This window comes from Eleutherodactylus coqui, chromosome 9, assembly GCF_035609145.1.
Source record: "Eleutherodactylus coqui strain aEleCoq1 chromosome 9, aEleCoq1.hap1, whole genome shotgun sequence".
NCBI lineage: Eukaryota > Metazoa > Chordata > Amphibia > Anura > Eleutherodactylidae > Eleutherodactylus > Eleutherodactylus coqui.
In genome coordinates this window covers 93,623,407-93,643,531 of record NC_089845.1, presented here as the reverse complement: position 1 = coordinate 93,643,531, position 20,125 = coordinate 93,623,407, and the positions used below count along the sequence as shown (strand labels likewise).

The 20,125-nt window shown below is 41.7% G+C and overlaps 1 protein-coding gene across 1 annotated transcript in view; it reads right to left on the bottom strand.

Annotated features, from left to right (window-relative positions):
* SNTG1 (syntrophin gamma 1) overlaps positions 1-12,134 on the bottom strand; it is a 239,301-nt gene extending 227,167 nt beyond the window's left edge. The window contains exon 1 of the mRNA XM_066578979.1: positions 12,045-12,134. The gene's annotated coding sequence lies outside the window, so the exon portion shown is untranslated. The remainder of the gene's footprint in view (positions 1-12,044) is intronic.
* Between the last annotated feature and the right edge of the window lie 7,991 nt (positions 12,135-20,125).

Genomic DNA, 20,125 nt, shown 5'->3' with positions numbered 1-20,125 from the left:
AATGGGGTTCATATTCAGGCGAGATTTGTGTGTCTCGCAACGCACAAATCTAACACGATTTTCTCAGCTGTGTGAAAGTGGCCTAAGGCTACCTACACATGGGTGAACACCATATCGGTCCGAGAAACTCCGCCTAATATCGTGCTCGCCAATGTGCACTTTTCAGGCAAATACGCCTCCCATCACTTAAGTAAAGTAGTGATCCTCCAGTGCAGCTTTCGGCCCCATCAGAGGATCGGCAAGTGTTACCCATTGTTTTCAATAGGAAACCTTGCATCGCACTCGTGCACACCGCATGCCGTGTGATGTGTTTTACTGCCCCATTGAAGACAATGGCTGATGTGTTTTTGAACACGCTACAGCATTTGACAGCGTTTTTTTTAACACATCTATCATTATGATGGGTGATGAGGTGAGTTAAAAAGCGCTACAATGTGTGAAAATAGATCAGACAGCGCTTGAAAATCATGGCGTTAGAAATGCCGCATTCAAAAGCAGGTCTACGAAGACCCATTTAAATCAATGTGAGCATTGTACCGTAGTTGGCCCTGCGTTTCAAACGACGCGCTAATTACAGTAAAAGGCGGGCTGTGTGAGAGCAGCCTAAGGGCAGCTTAAAAGTGGTCTCCGCCTCACATATTGACCCCCAGGGTTTGGTTTTAGTTTCAGTCCCTATGCAATTTCTGCAAAGATGGAAAACAGGATGGAACCAGCACCTGATTGTAAACATGAAGTTTGTAAAGAGGCTTAGGGCTCATTTACACAGGCAGCGTAAAACGCTGCGGATATACCAGCAGCATGTAGCACATTTAGCAGCCATAGATCTTCCGGCAGAGACCACGTATGTATACGAGTGCACTGCAAATGGACGCGTACCACACACACATGCACACACGGACATGCGCAGTGTGACACTTTTTTTTTCCTTTTAAAAGTGGGAATGTGTATGAAAACGCTGCCCATACGCAAAGCATTGCATATCGACAGTGTATTATACGCAGTCCATACAAATGTATAGAGCACACGCTGCATGGTGTGCAAAGAATTAGAGCATGCTGGGATTTCTCGTGCGTATCGATATTTAGTCTCCACACGTTAGTGTGCGTGGAACAATAAAAGTTCATTGACTCCATTCACCTCGTATTACCCGTGGGATTTACACATGAACAAGCCCTTAGAGTTCAGTGGTCTAAACCCACCAATAACAGTAGGGCAGTAAAACGAATGTGTATGGCAGCTGCTCAACCTCCCTTTCCCCACAGATGATGCTGGAAAAAGGATAGAAAACATTGAATTTCAATACCCTATAGATAAGCTGGAGTCAGAGCTATCTGGTCACAGGTTACCTCATTGTATTGCAGTGTATTATGCTAAGTTCTGCCCTGTCCCGCCCCCTCACATTGCAAACAGTGGCAGGGGACAGAGAGGGGGCTGGAGCTCAGTGCACTAGCTCCCCCCCCCCCCCTCTCCCCTTGCAGAGAGTGGCAGCGTATATTGGCCAGGTGTGAAAACCTAACCAATATACGCTCGTCTGAATAAGCCCTAAGGGTAGTTTTACATGAGCGATCGGGGAAAATCGTGCCAGCTCTGCTTTTCCTAATAATAACATCGCTGCCACTTGAGATTTTGCCGCACGAAAATCAAAAGGTCTTTCCAATCTTAGCAACGCATTTCACATAAATCGTGAGTTCGTGCGTGGCAATGCAATAAAGAGGAGGCTCCATGGGGAAACATGAGTAATTTTAAAAAAATGCAGAAAAATAGGGCATGCTGAGATTTTTTTGTTTCGCACAACATCGCATGAGTGGAAACACCACAAATGTGAAAGAAACCATTGGTTTCATAATTCTGTGTTTTTACTTGGCGACCGGATTCTGGCAGACAAGCTATTAGGCCCGGTGTACAAAGATGATGGAGGTAGGGACCCTCATTGGCCCTTTGCTTTCATGAAAATACTTTGGAACCCCCCTATTGCGCTGTGGGGGTTTCACTGTCTAACGCCTTAGATGCTGCTGTCTTTATTGAAAAGCTGTGGTTGATGTTATTCATTAGTTCCTACAGTTGTAGCAGGATGTCAGCTGTATATTACAGATAACTCCTGCTACTGATGGGGTGGCTCAGCTCCTGAGTTTGTGCCATCCCAGCACTGTGCCCATATGGGGGCTTGCAGGAACGATCCACCAACTGTCCCATACATGTGCAAAATGAGAAGGGGTTAAACTGACAAACTCTTAAATAGCCCATTTATATTTGACGATTATCGCTCAATATTCGTTCACTAGTTGTTATCGCTGACTTTCAGGCAGCTTAAAAACGATCGTTGGATGGCGGGCTTGACGTTCAGTGTAAACACTCCCCACTCAGCGCTTCACATAGAAGGCAAAATACTAGATTGCTGTGGAGTGAGGACAAGGCTAGGGGATTAAGTGTAGGGGCATAGCAGTATTTTGAAGAGGGAAAGAAAGAGTTGCAGCCTGAAGGTGCAAGATGACTGTACAAGTAGTTAGGAGGAGGTAGAAGGTAATGCAGTAAGACTGCAGTGTATAGAAGGCAAGGACATAATAGTGAACCGTATGGGGGGTGAGGAAGGGGCTCAGATTGGAGACAATAGTTTAGGTAACATTACTGTTCTGTAGTCTTCCTCCCTGGAGTGCACTCAGTTGGTCTCCTCTACAGCAGCAGTTCCATGTGTGAGAGAGGCTCACATGACTGCTGCATTCAGGAAACGCCTAGCCTGGAAGCACAGTTGATGAAACTGCTGGGTGGCCCAGGTCCAATAAAGATTTTGGACCCTGTAGTAGCCACTATGGCTGCTACAATGGTAGCTGCATACCTGGAGCCAGCCTTAGGACATGTTCACAATAGAAAGTTTAGTATACTTTTTGAAGTATAGTTTTTTTAAATCAAAAGCCAGTAATGGATCCTAAAGAGAAAAAAAGTTTAAAGTGACTCTCGGTTTCAGAATAGAATTCTTTCAAGGAACCAGAGGGGGTATTTTACCTGCAGTTGTTCTTCTCTGTCACCCCTCCGATTTGCTGGATCTTTGTCCTGTTTATGGCTGGCCAAGATGCTGGCACAATCTTCACACTACCTGACCACCCACAGTGCAATGATAATATTAAACTACTTATGGACTATATTGGCTCTCTGATTGGCTAGTACTGATCACATAAGAAGCTCTGGCCAATCACAGATCTGTGTACAGTGTGCAGTAGGCAATTAGAAAATTGCTGCAGCCATTGTGGATGGCAGAAAATAGGACCTGAAACAGGCAGATCAAAGGGGTGTCAAAGAAGAACAACTGTAGGTAACTTACCTCCTGGTCTTGGGATGGAATTTTACTCTAAAACCAGAGAGTTACTTTAAGGTCTCTTTCACACAGACAACAGTGATATTGCCGTAAGAAAATCGCAGCAATATAGCAGCTGTGTTCTCGGAATTTCTGTGCGATATCGTGACTTGAAATATAAGCCCTACTCCAAAAATAAGCCCTGGCTGCTTAAAAAAACAAAAACAAAAAGCAATGCATTACCTAACAGGGGCTGTCCGCTCCGCTGCACTTGTTTCTAGTCTTCAGTCGCCGCTTCCTGGTTAGGAGGTTCATAAATCCCACCTCCAGGAAGCGCTGGTTCTGATTGGTTCTCGAGTGCCGATGGCTGCGACTGGTTTATCGAACGCCACGTTGATTGGCTGAGCCGCGGCGCTTCAGAGCCAGCGCTTCCTGGACGTCAGATTTATGAACCTCCTAACCATGAAGTGGCAGGTAAAGACTGCAAACACGTGCAGCGAGCTTCGGGAGGAAAAGTGCTGCAGAGCAGACAGCTCCTCTTAGGTAAAGTAGTGTTTTGGATTTTTTGTAAATGCAGCTAGGGTTTATTTTAGGGAAAACAGTAGGACTTCGTACTGCAATGCGATGCAACACAAAGGAAGGCAAAAAAATCACAAATCGCGGCTGTATAGAGCATGTCGCAATTTTTTTCTCTCAAACAATAGCATCAGACAAAAAATTGCTAATGTGAAGGAACCCATAGGAAAGCATGGGCTTCACATACATGCGATTTGTAGCACTTTCGCATTGCAAGAAATCACACGATTTTGTAGCCCATGTGAAAGCGGCCTAATAGAAATCCTAATACTTCTGTCTTTTGTATCGTGCCTAAATAAAATGCATCAGAAATGGCATCAAACTATTCTGTGCCAGCTGGGCATATAGTCATACATGCTTCACAGAAAAAAAGCTTGCCCTAAAAAAAAAAATTGCTTTTAAGCACATTGTGTGATGAGGATTTTTTTTACATTTTCATTTGCAGCTGCCAAAATTAAAACAAAATCAGTATGTGTTAATGTACTATTTACTAATTATAATACTGGATTAGCTATGCCTGAGTTGTAATTACAGGTGCAGTAGACAGCTAATGCTTTCATTCAATTACTTTTAGACACTGGGATAACTCAATGAGTTCGCATGAAGCTCCACCTTGTTAAACATTGCTGTAAAGTTAGCTAATAGAGATGAGCGAGCACCAAAATGCTCGGGTGCTCGGTACTCGGGACGAAATTTTCGCAATGCTCGAGGGTTCGTTTCGAGTAACGAACCCCATTGAAGTCAATGGGCGACCCGAGCATTTTTGTATATCGCCGATGCTCGCTAAGGTTTTCATTTGTGAAAATCGGGGCAATTCTACAAAGTGATGGGAACGACACAGCAACGGATAGGGCAGGCGAGGGGCTACATGTTGGGCTGCATCTCAAGTTCCCAGGTCCCACTATTAAGCCACAATAGCGGCAAGAGTGCCCCCCCCCGCGCACTGTCAGCATAAAGATCGTTCTCCTCTGCCATAGCTGTAACAGCTGTGGCAGAGAAGAACGATGTTAGCCCATTGAATTCAATGGAGCCGGCAATACAGCAGGTTCCACTGAAAGCAATGGGCTACCGGCGATCGCGGGATGAATTGTCGGGAAGGGCTTAAATATATAAGCCCTTCCCTGCAATTCATCCAGAAATGTGTTACAATAAAAATATATACCGTATATACCGGCGTATAAGACGACCCCCCAACTGTCACCTTATACGCCGGGAATACAGCGGAGCAAAGAATAAAAATCATTACTCACTTTCCCCGGCGTTCTGAGGCGCTGCTGCAGGATGTCATTGAATGGCTGTGATTGGCTGAAGGCACGTGTGTTTTCTGGAGGCGGGGATTTCAAGCCCTGCGTCCAGAAAGCAATGCTCTGCCGGGGACCAGGAGGGAGCGACTGCCTGCAGCAGCGCCGCAGAACGCCGGGGGAAGTGAGTAATGATTTTTATTCTTTGCTCCGCTGTATTCCCGACGTATAAGGTGACAGTTGGGGGGTCGTCTTATACGCCCCGTCGCCTTATACGCCGGTATATACGGTATATATTTTTATTGTAACACATTTCTGGATGAATTGCAGGGAAGGACTTATATATTTAAGCCCTTCCCGACAATTCATCCTGCGATCGCCGGCAGCCCATTGCTTTCAGTGGAACCTGCTGTATTGCCGGCTCCATTGAATTCAATGGGCAAACATCGTTCTTCTCTGCCACAGCTGTTACAGCTGTGGCAGAGAAGAATGATTTGTCTTCTATATGTTCTCAATGGGGTCGGCGCTGCTGCCGCCGGCCCCATTGAGCGCATATAGAGAAGAGAACAGGAATCGCAGATCGCACATAGGTGCGATCTGCGATTTCTATGGCCTAAGAAGGACTGTTGGGGTTCTTGAAGCCTAAAATCACTCCTAACGCTCTCCCTATAGCAGCTCCGGCATCAACAGCACTTTCCCTGAACTATGTCAGAATGCATCTGTGGCGAGCCGCGGGCGGGCAGATTTTAATACTTGGGTGACACCTAATCTCGCCAGCCACTCACTGCAGGGGAAAGTTGTAATGCCTTCCCTGTCTTTCTATTGGCCAGAAAAGCGCGCAAATTTCTCAGGGAAGAAAATGAAAGTGACTCGAACATCTCGTGGTACTCGTCTCTAGTAACGAGCATCTCGAGCACCCTAATACTCGAACCAGTATCAAGCTCGGACGAGTATGCTCGCTCATCTCTATTAGCTAATGTAAAATGTATCATCTTAATAATATATCTCTATATATTATTTGTTATTTTCACTAACATCGGTTTATTTTGAACGACTCAAGCATATAGTCATATTATGGCTTCATGTACTAGCCATATGTTTAGTACCAAGGATGGGAAAAGCTTTCCTGATCTCCCAGTATAGAATGCAATACTATTTTTGCCCCTAAAGGCTTTAACACACGGGCGTGTTTTTGTCCAGGTATGTGGCCGTGAAAATCCCAGCTACAAAAAAGTCTGGTCCTGTGCTAGCCAGTAGAGCAAAGTGTGATTGTTCTCAGTAAGAGAAACCAAGTAATCTTGTAGACATGACACCTTTTAATGGCTAACAAGAATACATGATGTTATAGCGAGCTTTCAAACCTCTCAGGGTGCTTACTCAGGCCTAGGCCTCTTTCACATGGCCGTAGGCATTTTTACACCGCTGTAAAAGTGTGTGAACGGGTGTACAAATCTAAAGTTTGTGCACCCGTTCATATGGCCCATGCCCGTTGCATATACGTTGAGGCCGCAATGACATTCGGTGGGGAGAGCAGAGTTAAGCTGTCTCCCCCTCCCCTCTCCCTCGCCGGCTCACCTCCTCTCTCCTCTGGCTGTTTGCAATGGGTTAGGGTGGAGCTACATCCTATCCCCTCCCCGCCCCTTGTCCGCAACCAGGAATAGGAGGGAGCAGAGCGGGTCAGAGCTTAGCTTGGTCCTCGTCCTGGAGGAGAGAGGAGAAGAGAAGAGGGAGGGAGTCTAGCAGTTACGCTGCTAAACTCCCTCCCACCTCCCTTCTCCAGCCACTGTTATTGGCTCTCATAGGAGTCTATGCAGTGCCTGATGTATTCTGGGCAGAAAGATAGTCCCAGGACTATCTTTCCTGCCCGGCGCTATATTGGCCGGCCGGGCGCTTTTACACCATGGGAATACGTTTGTGTGATCTGATGCATTGAAGTCTAAGTGGAGCATATCTAAAGACGTATTTATATTAAAACATATACACATAAACACATGGGATGGCACCAACATGGTGAGCTTAATTTGCACTTCGATAAATACCAGAGTAAGGATAAGAGAGCACAGATGTTTTGTGATTAATAGCACTTGGATAAATACCAGGGAGGGATGAGCATAACAGTAAACAATTTGTCCAGTGAGAAGGAATGTGAAAGTTTATAGTTTCTAAATTTGGAGGTTTGGGGTTCATTCTCTGGGGTGCCACCTCTGATCTACAAAACACGTGAGCAATTCCAAAAGGAGACTCTCCTAAACGGTCTCCAAAATGTCTACTCTGTTTTGCCTATAATTACCTGCAAACTTTATAGCACCCTCACAGGTGGCTGTGGAAAAACAATGTTTTCCACTGTTTGTGCGCATTTCACCGGTATGGAGCGTAGTTGCACTTGAACAAGTGTTTTTTTTTCCCAAAAAATAGCCTAGTCCTATCTTTTCTCGTCTGTATAATTAAAGTGTGAGAATTTCGATAGTGAAAATGAAATCCCTGAAATCATTGAAATCAGTGGTTTTGTTTTGTCCCAGAAGGGCCAGAAAACCGCGGGACATCGTAGAGGACGGAGGTAAATACTTTCAGCTCCCCTTGTGGATCCGATCTCTTAGGGGAGATGAATCTTTGACTTTATTTCACTTTGTATTTACTTTTATGTGCTCGTAAATCGCATGACCGGGGGTTGCTCACCGCGGCCCTACATGACAGCTGCAGGCTCTTGGCTACCTCTGGCAGTGAGCTGTCACACACACAGCTCCTGTGGCTTTAATCCCCAGGTCAAGCATATTTTTACGGCCCAGGGGATTAAAGCCCTGATGCCTAGCATATAAAAGCACTATAGGACGGTCACTAAGGGGTTAAACACTACGGCATGCTTTACTCTTGTGATCCATCCATGATAATCAAAGCCGCATTACGGGACAAAACAAAACCATTGATTTAAATGGTTTCATTTTCACAATCGGGATTCTCACCTGTTGATTGTATGAGTGAGAAAAAATAGGACTGAGGGCTTATTCACAGTGCTGTTGGCGCAACTACCCTCCATGCCGCCGAGCAAAGGGAAGATCTCCCCCTTCACAACTTTTGAAACTCTGTGCAGGAGTTTGTAAAAAGAGGCGGGAAGATAGGTGCCACCTGATCTTCCCGACTCAATATATTCACTACGTGCAGAAAAGATAGGGCAGGTCCTGTCTTCTCCTTGCCGAACAAATCATGTCTGGGAAAAAAGGTGGTAAAAACAAAACCACTGAAATCCTGTAGAGATCAGTGGTTTTGTTTGTCCCATTATTATATGGCTGTGATTATCATAGCCGTACAAGGGGATAAAACCATGCTCGTCTGAATCCACCCTTACCCTAGCTTTCCCGCATGTAGTTAATAGTACGGGCTGGAATGATAGGATGGGACCTATCTTCCCGCATTTTTTTTTTCAAGTTCTTGTGTCGCAGGGAACTATGGTCGCAGGGTTTGAGCGAGTAGAGAAAAAAATAAATAAAACCCATCCATGCACAATTGCACTGGCGAGCTTAGTTGCGTATATGCCCGTCTGAAACCATCCTCGTGGACATGCATGACATAATGATGACAACTGTCAGTAGAGCGTACCAGAAAACAACAATCTGAAATATATTTCCTCTGATCTGACACAAAATCACAAGATAGCTTCTCATCCAAACAGATGTACTGTAAACTAAATGTCAAAGATGTCATCATCATCAATGACCTCATGTGATAATACAATTGTGTACAATCTGGGTTTAAATTGGATTTTAGAAAATCTTACGTTTAATTTTTAGATGTTAAAAGCAAAACAAAGACTCATTTGATTCTCTTGCAGCTTCAAACCCCCAAACCTGCTCATTTTAATACAGCAAACTATAGACTTCTATCTCAGCATCTGACATTTACTGTTTCTCCTTGTGCATTACTGCATCTGCTATGATACTTAGTCAACCCAATTTTCTGGCTAAGCAAAGTTCATACACGAAAAATGTGTTGCAACTCCTTGCATTCAGTTCAAAGACATATAAAAATGGTATCCGTAACATCCCAACTTGCTCGTAAACCTGAAAATTACAAATGTTGATTATGAATATGCAGACATTTCAATGCATATTGCATGATCCTTACAACTGCTTGAATACTGAATCTCACATTGTCTGGCTGTATCATTTATAATTAAAGGATGCTTCCCCTTTATGTAGACATTTCCCATTATAATAGCTCAGCTTATATTAAGTAACAGCACGGTCACTTCTATTAAGGAAGTACAATGGTGAGGAAAGAGGTAGGTCTGGCAGGAAAACAGGAGCTAACTACTCTAATGGCTGCATGGTGCAGCTCTCTACCTTTTGAACTTCTATTAAAAGAGAAATTAGGGGAAATACGGTGAATAGTGATAATGGTCTTGTATTGTGTGTTTGTACACAAAGTGCACAAAGGTGGGTGAAATGATGCCAGCTGAAGACTAGATGGCAGACCTCAAGTTCACCTATAGCAGCCACCTTTTCTTGGTACTAACGGTGTCTCCCAGTACTCAGATATCCCCAGGACTTACAGTAGAGCTGAATATTGTTACAACCAGACAACAAATATATGAAGTATGTATTAACACAACTAGTAAAGATAGATGCAAGAGTAGAAACTCACCAATAGATGAGAAAAGCAAAATAGTGATGAGAATCAGATGATAATGATAATGACGATGGTCAGAAGATGGGGCAGACTGTTGCATATAATGGAAATAACCCAACAATACTGAAAGAGTTATTCCCAAAATAGACTTTTATCACCACTGAGACCCCCACCTTTCTTGAGAAAGAGGATCCCATGTCCCCGTCTCCTCCTTACTATGGGCTTACCGCACCACCAACATTGAAGAGGAGACTGAAGGGAGTGGAAGTCGCGCATGTGTGGTGCAGCTTTTCATCTTCAAAGGACTGCCCAAGACAGTTGAGCACTCATACTTGGCTATTTCCATCAACCTCATTGAAATGAATGCAATGATGCTGTGCATCAGTGGCTGCAGTTCCATTCAATCTCTACATTACTGTAGATGAATGCACAGGGCCACAGTGACAAGGAGAGGGGGACATGACAAGAGACATCCATTCTTGGGATGAGTGATGGTCTCAGCAGTGAGATTCTGACAATTATTTTTATCACCTATCCTATGGATAGGTGATAAAAGCTGACTTTGATAAGACTACTTTAGCTGTAACACTAGTTTTTACAAGGCCTTTCCCTAATTTATTTCTGACACTGACCCTAACACCCATGCTGGCCAATGGATAATGCTGCTGCATCGGCAATGTAGGAAGCAACAGAGAATACTAAGAAGTGCAGGCACCAATGAATATATGAGCGATAATATGACTAGACAGACCCATTATTGAGCAATAACATGGCACATGCTGCAATGGTATGGTCTCATTCATCTGCTGGGGGTGAGCATAGGAAATCAGGTCCTGCTTTAGCAGCTACTGTGGCAAGATTGGGCCTAGTGGATAGCAGGGAAATCCATGTGATGAGGAAGATCAGAGTCTTTAACTAGAGATTTTAGGCAATGGTCACTGTGGCTATGGTGACCTAATGATGGTCGGAGACATCAGTGCAGCCCAGAAAGAGTCAATGTGAGGGAGGAGAAAGAAGCTATTTCCCATCTTTATCAGAGGACAATGATGCAGTGATGACCAGTCTGCTGAGTAGACCTTTGACAGACATGCCAATGAAACTGACATCTCCATCCCTGCTATACTGCTACGGTAGGTGAGAAAAAGCCAGGTCCAGGATGAGAGGCACAGCATCAGAGTTAATTGGTGCTGCCAGAGTAATTCATGGTTTGGCCTCTACATCAGGCAACAGAACTGAGGGAAAGATGAGTGCCCTGTGTGAGTGAACACTGCTGTAGGAAAGAAGACCCCAAGCCCATGATATCACCCATGTATCACCCAATGAGACTAGTAATAGAGACTATGTGCATAGTTTGAGGCCACAAGGTCAGTGAACCAAAGGACTGGAACTGTTTGTACTTGTCAAAGTAATGTGTTTCTCTTCATGTAGTGAAATATGTAAACAGGGTGAGGCAACTGGTGTAATAATGAGAAAATTAACTTCCAATGTGTAAAAGTATTCATTGCAAGGGAGGCAGCATTTTTTAGGGGTGGAGATGTTATTAGTGGCCATCTTGAACTCTGCCATATTGAATTCAGCTCAAGTTTTTTAATTGGAAAGGGTGTTATGTGATATATCAAACTTTGCTCAAATTTAATCAGAAAAGTGGAACAAATTTTGAGTGATCAAAAAATGTTTTTTTATGCTGGCTAAAAAACAGCGCTAAATGAGAATTGAAAGAATAGCGCATGACTGCCCGCATTTACATGTAATGATTATTGCTCACTTTCAGCCGTTTGAATGCATTTTGAGCAATAATCTTTGCATGTAAAAGAGCTGTAAGTATGACATGTCAAAATTTAAAAAGGTATAACTTTTTAACTTAGTCAGGTAGCATGCATTGAGCCCCCTGAAATTATATTCAGTGCCATCACCCAACCCTTCCCATTGATAGGAATGGGAATTTGGACTACAATAGCAAGCCAGGCCTCTGCTGGGCTGTCTGCTTCTAGCAGAAATCAGCTCTGTGCCCTAGTGCAGTGGCCAGTGAAAAGCTGATCCGTGAGGATCCTGAGCAGTGGATTCAAAGGAAATGGGAATTACAAAGGAAGGGCTTATACTTCCCCTTACTGCTGGATCCACTTCTGGCTTTCGCACAAAAAACTACAACAAAAACGGCAGGGGTGTTTGTTTTTTTTTAATCCTTTGTCTGACGCCCCCCTGAAAAGAACAGTTTTATTAAAATCACAAAAATATGACTTCTATAAATAAGAAGACATAAAATGTCAACTATAAATTAGTTATAATTTCATAAAATAGAACTGATATAAACTTACTACTTGCTCATGAAGCACAGCTGATTTAGCAGAAAAGGCAATCAAAAATTCATCCAAACATGAATCCAGATTTTGATTTTCCTTAATTTTAGGTTGCAAAGAAAACAGGAGACATCTGTTGATGAGAAAAAAAAGCAATCAACCAAAAATCTACATGGCAAATATGTTTAAATGAGAAGAAAAAAAAACACAAGCCGGAAACAATGATTAAAGTAATCTGTTCTGTAGAATGGCCTGAGTATAGCTCACCCCAAAAACAATAGGACTAAGTTAGAAACAATGTAGAGTATTTGGGAAATAGGGAATAAATTGTGTCTGGGATTGTAATTATTGAGAAAGAAATGGCATGCTGAATAGCTACTCAACATGCAAAGTGCTTTGTGAATTCTCAAATAGAGGTAATCAGTAACAATAATTAAACTTGACGTTAAGCATTCATTTGATGATTCTATCATCCATAGTGTGCTATGCCCCCCTCAGATTTAAGAGAGGCTCCATTTACTTGCCTATTTCAAATGTTGTGAGACTTTAATGAGCCGTTGCATTAACGTGTATTTTTTGTGCTGGCAAATTGCCTGGGTAGTGCTTACAACCTATATCTTTATCCTCAGCAGTTTCAAGATATAAACGGAACATCCAAACTATTATGCTACTGATTTTATCAGGAAATTGTTAGTAATTAAATGAACACAAGGGCGGTTTGGAAAAAAAAAGTTGCTGTTTCTGTGGCAGTTTTTGATGCTGTTTTTTTGGAGTCAAACGTACATATGAATTCAGTGGGAATAAGAAATATCCATCCTTCTATATTTCTCATGTCTTTTGAATCCACTTCTGGCTTTGACTCAAAAAACTACACAAAAAACTGGCTCAAAAATTGCAGATTCTTTGTACCAAAAAAAAAAATGTGTATGAAATATGAAAATCAGGGTAAAATGTTGAGACATTTAATGACTATCCTGTTTCAGGACAAAGTTTTGTCCCAAGACTGGATGGTAGGTATATTACCTGCAGTTGTTCTTCTCTGCCATCCCTTTGATCTGCCAGTTTTGGGTTCTGTTACTGGCTGTCTAAGATGGCCAACACAATCCTCAGACTATTTAATCCCCAGAGTGTATTGGTAGTTAGTTATAGATTACTAATGAACTATACCTGCTCGATGATTGGCTGCTCATGTGATAAGCATTGACCAATCAGAGAGCAGTGTGCATTTGGTAGGTGAAAAATTGTTGTAGCCATCTTGGACAGCCAAAAACATAGCTCAAAACTGGCAGATCGGAGGGGTGGTAGAGAAGAACACCTGCAGGATGTATACCCCCTATCCCTCATGTCTCAGGAAAGAATTTTGTTCAGAAAGCGGAGAATTATTTTAAATATTTCAAAAACAGGTACATGGCAAATAAAATGGCTGTCATGTTTATATCATTAACTAATGTTCAATTTTGGTACATTGCTTTGCTGCCTTCACCACCAAGTACAAAGTATATTCAGATTTCTAGAGCTAATATTCAAGCCAGTATACAGATTATTTTCATTCCATCATGCCAAACCTGTAGGCAGTTCATTTTCAGGTAAATGGGAAACCTACAAAGGTCAGGTATTTTATTGGTGATACAATATGCATATGTAAATAGATAGATAGATAGATAGATACTCTATTAGAAGATATACAATTTAAAAGATTTTTCATTGATAATAATAACATTACTAATATACAATTGCAGACATTTACTTGGACTAGTGTTTCATACATCGGTCTAAGTTAAGCGTGCACCAGTATTCCTGTGACAAATGTATTAAGAGGTGCAAGGCTCTTAATACGTTTGTAACATCTGACGGCTCTTTCATGTGCCAGTTGGAAATCTATGCCACCTGTGAGCTTGAATAGATTTTTGCAATAATTTACATATATTTTAGTGATGGAGATGTTATTGAATGTACTCAGAGCCAATTGCAGCATCCAGGGTGTCAAGATAGGCAGTGAGGAACATAAGGTTGCTCTGTACGCAGACGATCTGCTGATGTATGTCACCAACCCTAGAGTAGCACTCCCATGTATTCTGAAGGAATTTGAGGAGTTTGGCAAGCTATCTAACTTCAAAGTTAACGTTAATAACTCTGAGATACTTAATGTAGCTTTACCTAGGGAGGAAAAAGAATCCTTACAATTAGCATTCCACTTTGCCTGGAGGGAGGATGGGATCAAGTACCTGGGGACGGTGATAACAGCGGACTGTGATAATCTCTTTGAGAAAAACTACAGTCCATTGATCACAGCCCTAGAGAAGGACCTGGATAGATAGAAGACTCTCCCACTGTCTTGGTTTGGGAGGATAAAAAAAGATTAAAATGTTAAAAAGGTTAAAGACCCTAAAGGAAATATTAGAAGGAGGAGACCCCCCCCCCCGGCCGAAGCTTGGTACCAGTACCTACAATTATGCCACTACATTAGGTCTTTGGGTAGCCTACAACAACTGGGGAGACCAATTATGACCTTCAAGAAGACCCGCATGTGAAAACCGGACACCCCATTAGATGTTTCTTCTCTCTATAAATCTATTATAGGTGGATACATCTGGAAGAAACAGGACATTGGAGTTGACCTGGGAAAGGGAGCTAGGAATAGACTTTCTGGTGGAGTCTTGAGAGAAGACATGTTATGACCCACAAGATGAACATATCTAGCAGAATACAGGAGCTTAAGTATAAAATTCTAACACAATAGTATAAGACCTCAGCGGGGTTAGCCAGCGTATACCCCCAGTATCCGGATCTTTGCTGGAGGTGCCTTGGTGGGCAAGGGACCTTTGTCCACTTATGGTAGTCCTGCACACTAATTCAGCCACTATGGCGAGAGGTGGGAGCTCTGTATGCAGCTATTTGTAAAAACTCGCTCAACCTGACCCCTGAAATGGCACTATTGTCCATGATTCCGGGATCATTGTCTCGAGCAAAAAACTCCTTATTGCGCTTATTTATAAAAGCGATGAGGCAGATTATCCTTAGGAGATGGACGTCCATGACTTCCCCTTCAAGACTGATGTGGCTGGAAGCCATGGACAACCTAAAACACATGGAGGAACTTTATTCCAAAGACGATATGCGATTTTCTAAATTTTACGATACCTGGGCGGTTTGGCTGGAGTTTCATGCTTTGTTTGAGCTGGGTGCATGGTTAATTAATGGCATTGTCGCCCCCTGAACAGATTTGACACACCCTCTAGCAATGAAAACACAATATGATCCGACTGTGAAATTACCTCAGAGGTTTACTCAGACTGGACAGACTTTCCCTGTACCCTTAGCCCCCCTCCTTCTTTTCTGGGTTTTTCCAACATCTTCATAATCACATTCTATTTCTTTATAAGGTTTAGATACCTTACTTTTTCTTCCTAGCCCCCAGATAATGGGATATTCTGCAATAAATGCAAGGGGTTATTTTATGTTTTGTTTTGCTATGTTTTATCAGAAAATCTGCACAAGTTGTTGATTAATCCCGAAACATACAGGAGTGAGGTAATTTAGCCTTGTCTTAATTACATTCTGATTTCTCCTGTGAAAGCATTGTTATATCTGATACAGCTAATCAAATACTTTTGAACCATAATTTACACATCTGATGAGCCACATGCTGCCCTGGCCACTAATAGTAGATGCCACCCAATTTTTAAAAGAGTGGTGAGGCTCTGTGTACAGCTTCAAAAATCACAATTTTGACACATATGCCAAAACTGAAACTTTTGCTTCCCAGAAAACCTTCATACAAATATAATAAACATGCCCCACTACCCTTTCCCCTGCTCTAACTGCTGCAGTAGTGCATATATGGACTAAGGGGTAGATTTACTAAAGATCTCACCAGACTTTAGCAGCAGTGAGAAGGGGGAAGATACACCAAAATTTATTAATAGGTACATGGTAATAGGTACTTGGAACAGCTTTTGGATGTCCATACACTGAAACTTGAAATCTATGCCAGGTATGATCTGGAGTAGATTTGAACTATAATTTATGCCAGTTTTAATGGAAATTATAGTAAAAATGGTAGTCTATGGAAGACCTTACTCCTTCCACTAAGCTCTGCCCCCTTGTTTTACAATTTTAGAAAAGTAAAAAAAGGTCAAAAAGTCGCAAATTAATGTGCACTAATTTGTGATTTATAATGCCACGATTGTGGCGCACAGCCCACAATAAATGTTCTTCAAAATTTTTTTTGCATTGACTTTTTGTTAAATTACTTCCACTCTTATCAATGTGTTCTTCTAAGTGGTGACATGGGAGGAGGTCCATAAGGAAATGTTTATTAAGGCTTTTCTGGTAACTCTAAAGCATACTAGATATTTAAATTACAACAGTATGTTAATTCAATTCTGTTGGGTTGCATTTCTTAAAAGCATTGAACCTCTTTAAAAATTTCAGTTCATTGTATGGACATAGAAGAAAAAAATGACCCGTAGGGACAGTGAATAACATATTTCCAGAATGAAATATCCTGTTATTATTGCTGGTTTTTGTAGAGGCTTTTTAATGGTTATCCGGTTCCATTCTACACCTCTGGTTTTGTGTGATTATGGATTATGTTCTTTTCAAACCACTTTTGAGATTTATTTTAAAAAATCAATGTTGTTTTGTTCTATTAATATGTTTTAATGTTCCTATTGATAAAATAAAGCTGCTAATATAGACAGACTAGTTATAGAATACCTTTTTGCTGGGCAGATGTATTTTTCTATCATGCTGAGTGACTCCTAGAGAGTGAAAGATAGAGATGCTTTCAAGTTATTTGTCTTCATTTTGTCTTTGTTATAACCTCGTTTATTGTTGCTTTGTGCAGAAATAGACAAACATACATAGACCGAAAGATTACTAAAAATATTTTTTTTTAAATCTCCTTAATGTGTTGTAAAGAATGGTTTTCTAATAGCTTAATGCAATAAGACCTGGAGTGCGTTACAAGTTTTTTAAAATTATAAGCAGAAATGCATCATTGACATTTCTAGACATTTTTAGCATTAATCTTTTATTGAGTTTTTGAGACACAAAAATTGAAACAGAGCATCACAGCACTGCATTCGCCATCTAGAAGTTGGTATGGGTCCGGTGTGACATGATGTCAGCACCGGACCACATGATGAGCCTAGAGGTTCAGGTGCAGAATAATTAATTATGTTTGTATTGCTGTTGAAAAAACATCTTCCAAGGCTTCATTCACACAGGAGCATAAACGGCGATGTTTTTACGCCCGACTGATATATACGAGCATCTGAGCCATTGGTTTCCAATGCATCCGTTCACATGGGCGAATATACAATGTGTAAAAACGTCGAACTGTGAGAAATGAACCATACGTGACCGAAATACACGCCAATGCATATACACTGGGCAAAAAGATAGTTTTGGAACTAACCTTTGTCCGATATACGGCGGTGGCTCCCATAGACTCCTATGGGGCTGCACAAAGAAAGGGAGGGGAGGCACTTTAGCAGTATCCAACACTACGAAAAGCTTACAGGTGCCTCTATATAGGCATTGGAAGGCATCCTGAGGATTTTTGCAGAGTGAGGGTTTTCCGGGGTTAAACATATTTTTTCGCAAAAAACGACGCTCATGGTTGTGTGAATGGGCGACAAAACGCTGGCCATGATCACAGAAAAATGTCAATTCATGCTAATAAACGGTGTGGGCGAGAAAATGTAAAAACACCTACGCTCCTGTGAAAGAGCCCTAACTGTGTCATTTTTTGATTGGCTGGCTGGGCTGCATGTTATTCCAGCCAGTTTATCAGGTGTTTTGCTGGGATATATAAACCAGCTCTGGGATTACACAGAAGCTGGTTATACTCAGTGTATACTGGTCAGTGTGTTGTACTGTGGTGTTACATGTTAAATGTACTCTGTTACTAGTTCTTGGACTCCAGTGAGTTTGGGGTGTGGTGTATCTTTAGGATTATACTTTATCTTATTTTAGTTTGTTTCTCTGCATATCCGCTTTCTTTCTTTCTGACTTAAGGCCTTGCTTCTTTTAGGCAGTGGGTTGCCCTTTTTGGGGTGGGTGCTCCAATTTGAAGCAGGTCCAGTCAGGGTTGTACAAGGAGTCTAATGAGGTACTAGATTTTATGTACCCCAGTTAGTCTGTCATATCCTATGTCTAATTTCTATTATTTTCCAGTAAATTCATTGCTCAGTCGGTCTGGGCTACAAGCACCTTTGATTCCGACCATCGTTATATCATCTGACCTGGATAGTCATGACAGAGTTGAGTATACATGTTAGAGGAATCCAGACAAAAACGGCTGACATTTTATGGAAGACATGAGATTCTTATTAAGGGTAATCACGCTGGCTGAAGCTTTGCATAGCATTGCTATGGAAAACGCCGGCCCCCTGTCCACGAGCGGAGAATCATTGCGATTCTCTACTCGCAGCGGGCAATTCGCATCATGCTACGAATTGCCCTGATTCTCCACGGTCAGCCTATCTATTAGATTAGGCTGACTGTCGGAGATTCGTCTGCGGCTCCTGCTCCCAGGCGGTGGCTCCCACGGCGGATATCCGCCGCAGGATACCGCAACTCCCGCGGATAGGGGGCCTAAATGTAATCTATTTCAGGGAAGTAAATAAACAAAGAAAAGATAAAGTGATTAGTAAATAGTAATATTTAGTTTATTTAGTGTATTTAATAATACTTTCTATTTAGTTGATTACTATTCTTCATATGAATGACATATACAAACTTAGGGGGAGATTTTTAAACTGTCTAAAAGAAGAATGGTTTCGTTGTCTATACCAACCATTTATAGCACAGCGTTCATTTCCGACAGTGTTTTTCTTAATTTCCTTCAGTTTTTATAAAGCTGTGGTATAATCCTTTTCACTTTGTGTTCTTCTGTGTACATAGTATACAATCTATTAGAATAAGAATAGAGGTGGAATCAGCAGAATGAGACTAGGAATTTTAATTAGGTATTTCTGAACAAAGCACATGCGAAATGCGCCTTGTGGTAAAGCCACACACCTCTCTCTTGGTTGTACTAAGAGTATGCATTAAAAACCTTTTTCTTTACTAGTTGATTGTCTTTTTTTGTATAGACTCCAAGGTGTTGTTAGTGCATTGTTGCTAAACAGTGCAATGTTTAAAGGGAATGAGAAAATGATTTTTTTTAATCTAGCTTTTATGTTAAACATTTTTTTTTTTCGTTTTTCGTGTCACTATGTATATTTTTACAAACATTTTAATTTCTTGCAGTTTTCACTCTAGCCACTAAGCCCAATATCAATCTGAGACTTCCAGTTCTGTACAGGAATCTCAAAAAACACAGAAACAAAAATGGGGCTCATTGACTTCCAAGGGAGAGTGTTCTAGGTATGTTCTTTGATCTGTGCAGAGGTCATTGTGCAAGGTTAGGGCAAGATGAGCTCTGAACATCATCTATTGTTAATGGTGGATTCTGTGCTAAAGATTTACAGTGATGCCTCAAGTTACTATGGTCATAGGCTATAATATTTTCAACATTCAATGTTCTTGCTGCGGCCATTGTAATTTAAAATCTGATTCAGCATTCAGTAGAATCATAGAATAGTTGGAAGGAACCTAAAGGTTCATCGGGTTCAACCCTCTGCTTAATGCCGGATTCACTCAATAATCCCACACATATGTCTGTCCAGCCTTTGTTTGAACACTTCCATTGAAGGAGAACTCACCACCTCCCGTGGTAACCTGTTCCACTCATTGATTACCCTCACTGTCAGAACATTTTTCTAATATCTAATCTGTGTCCCCTCCCTTTCAGTTTCATCCCATTGCTTCTAGTCTTTCCTTGTACAAATGTGAATAGGGTTAATCCCTCTGCACAGCCCTTCAATATTTGTGGACAGTTATTAAGTCTTCTCTCCACCTTATTTTTTTGTAAGCTAAACATTCCCAGATATTTTAATTGTTCCTCAAAGGACATGCCTTGCAGACCACTCACCATCCTGGTAGCTCTTCTCTGAACTTGCTCCAGTTTGTCTATGTCTTTTTTAAATCAGGGTGCCTAGAACTGCACACGATATACCAGATGAGGTCTGACTAAGAATAGAGAAGGA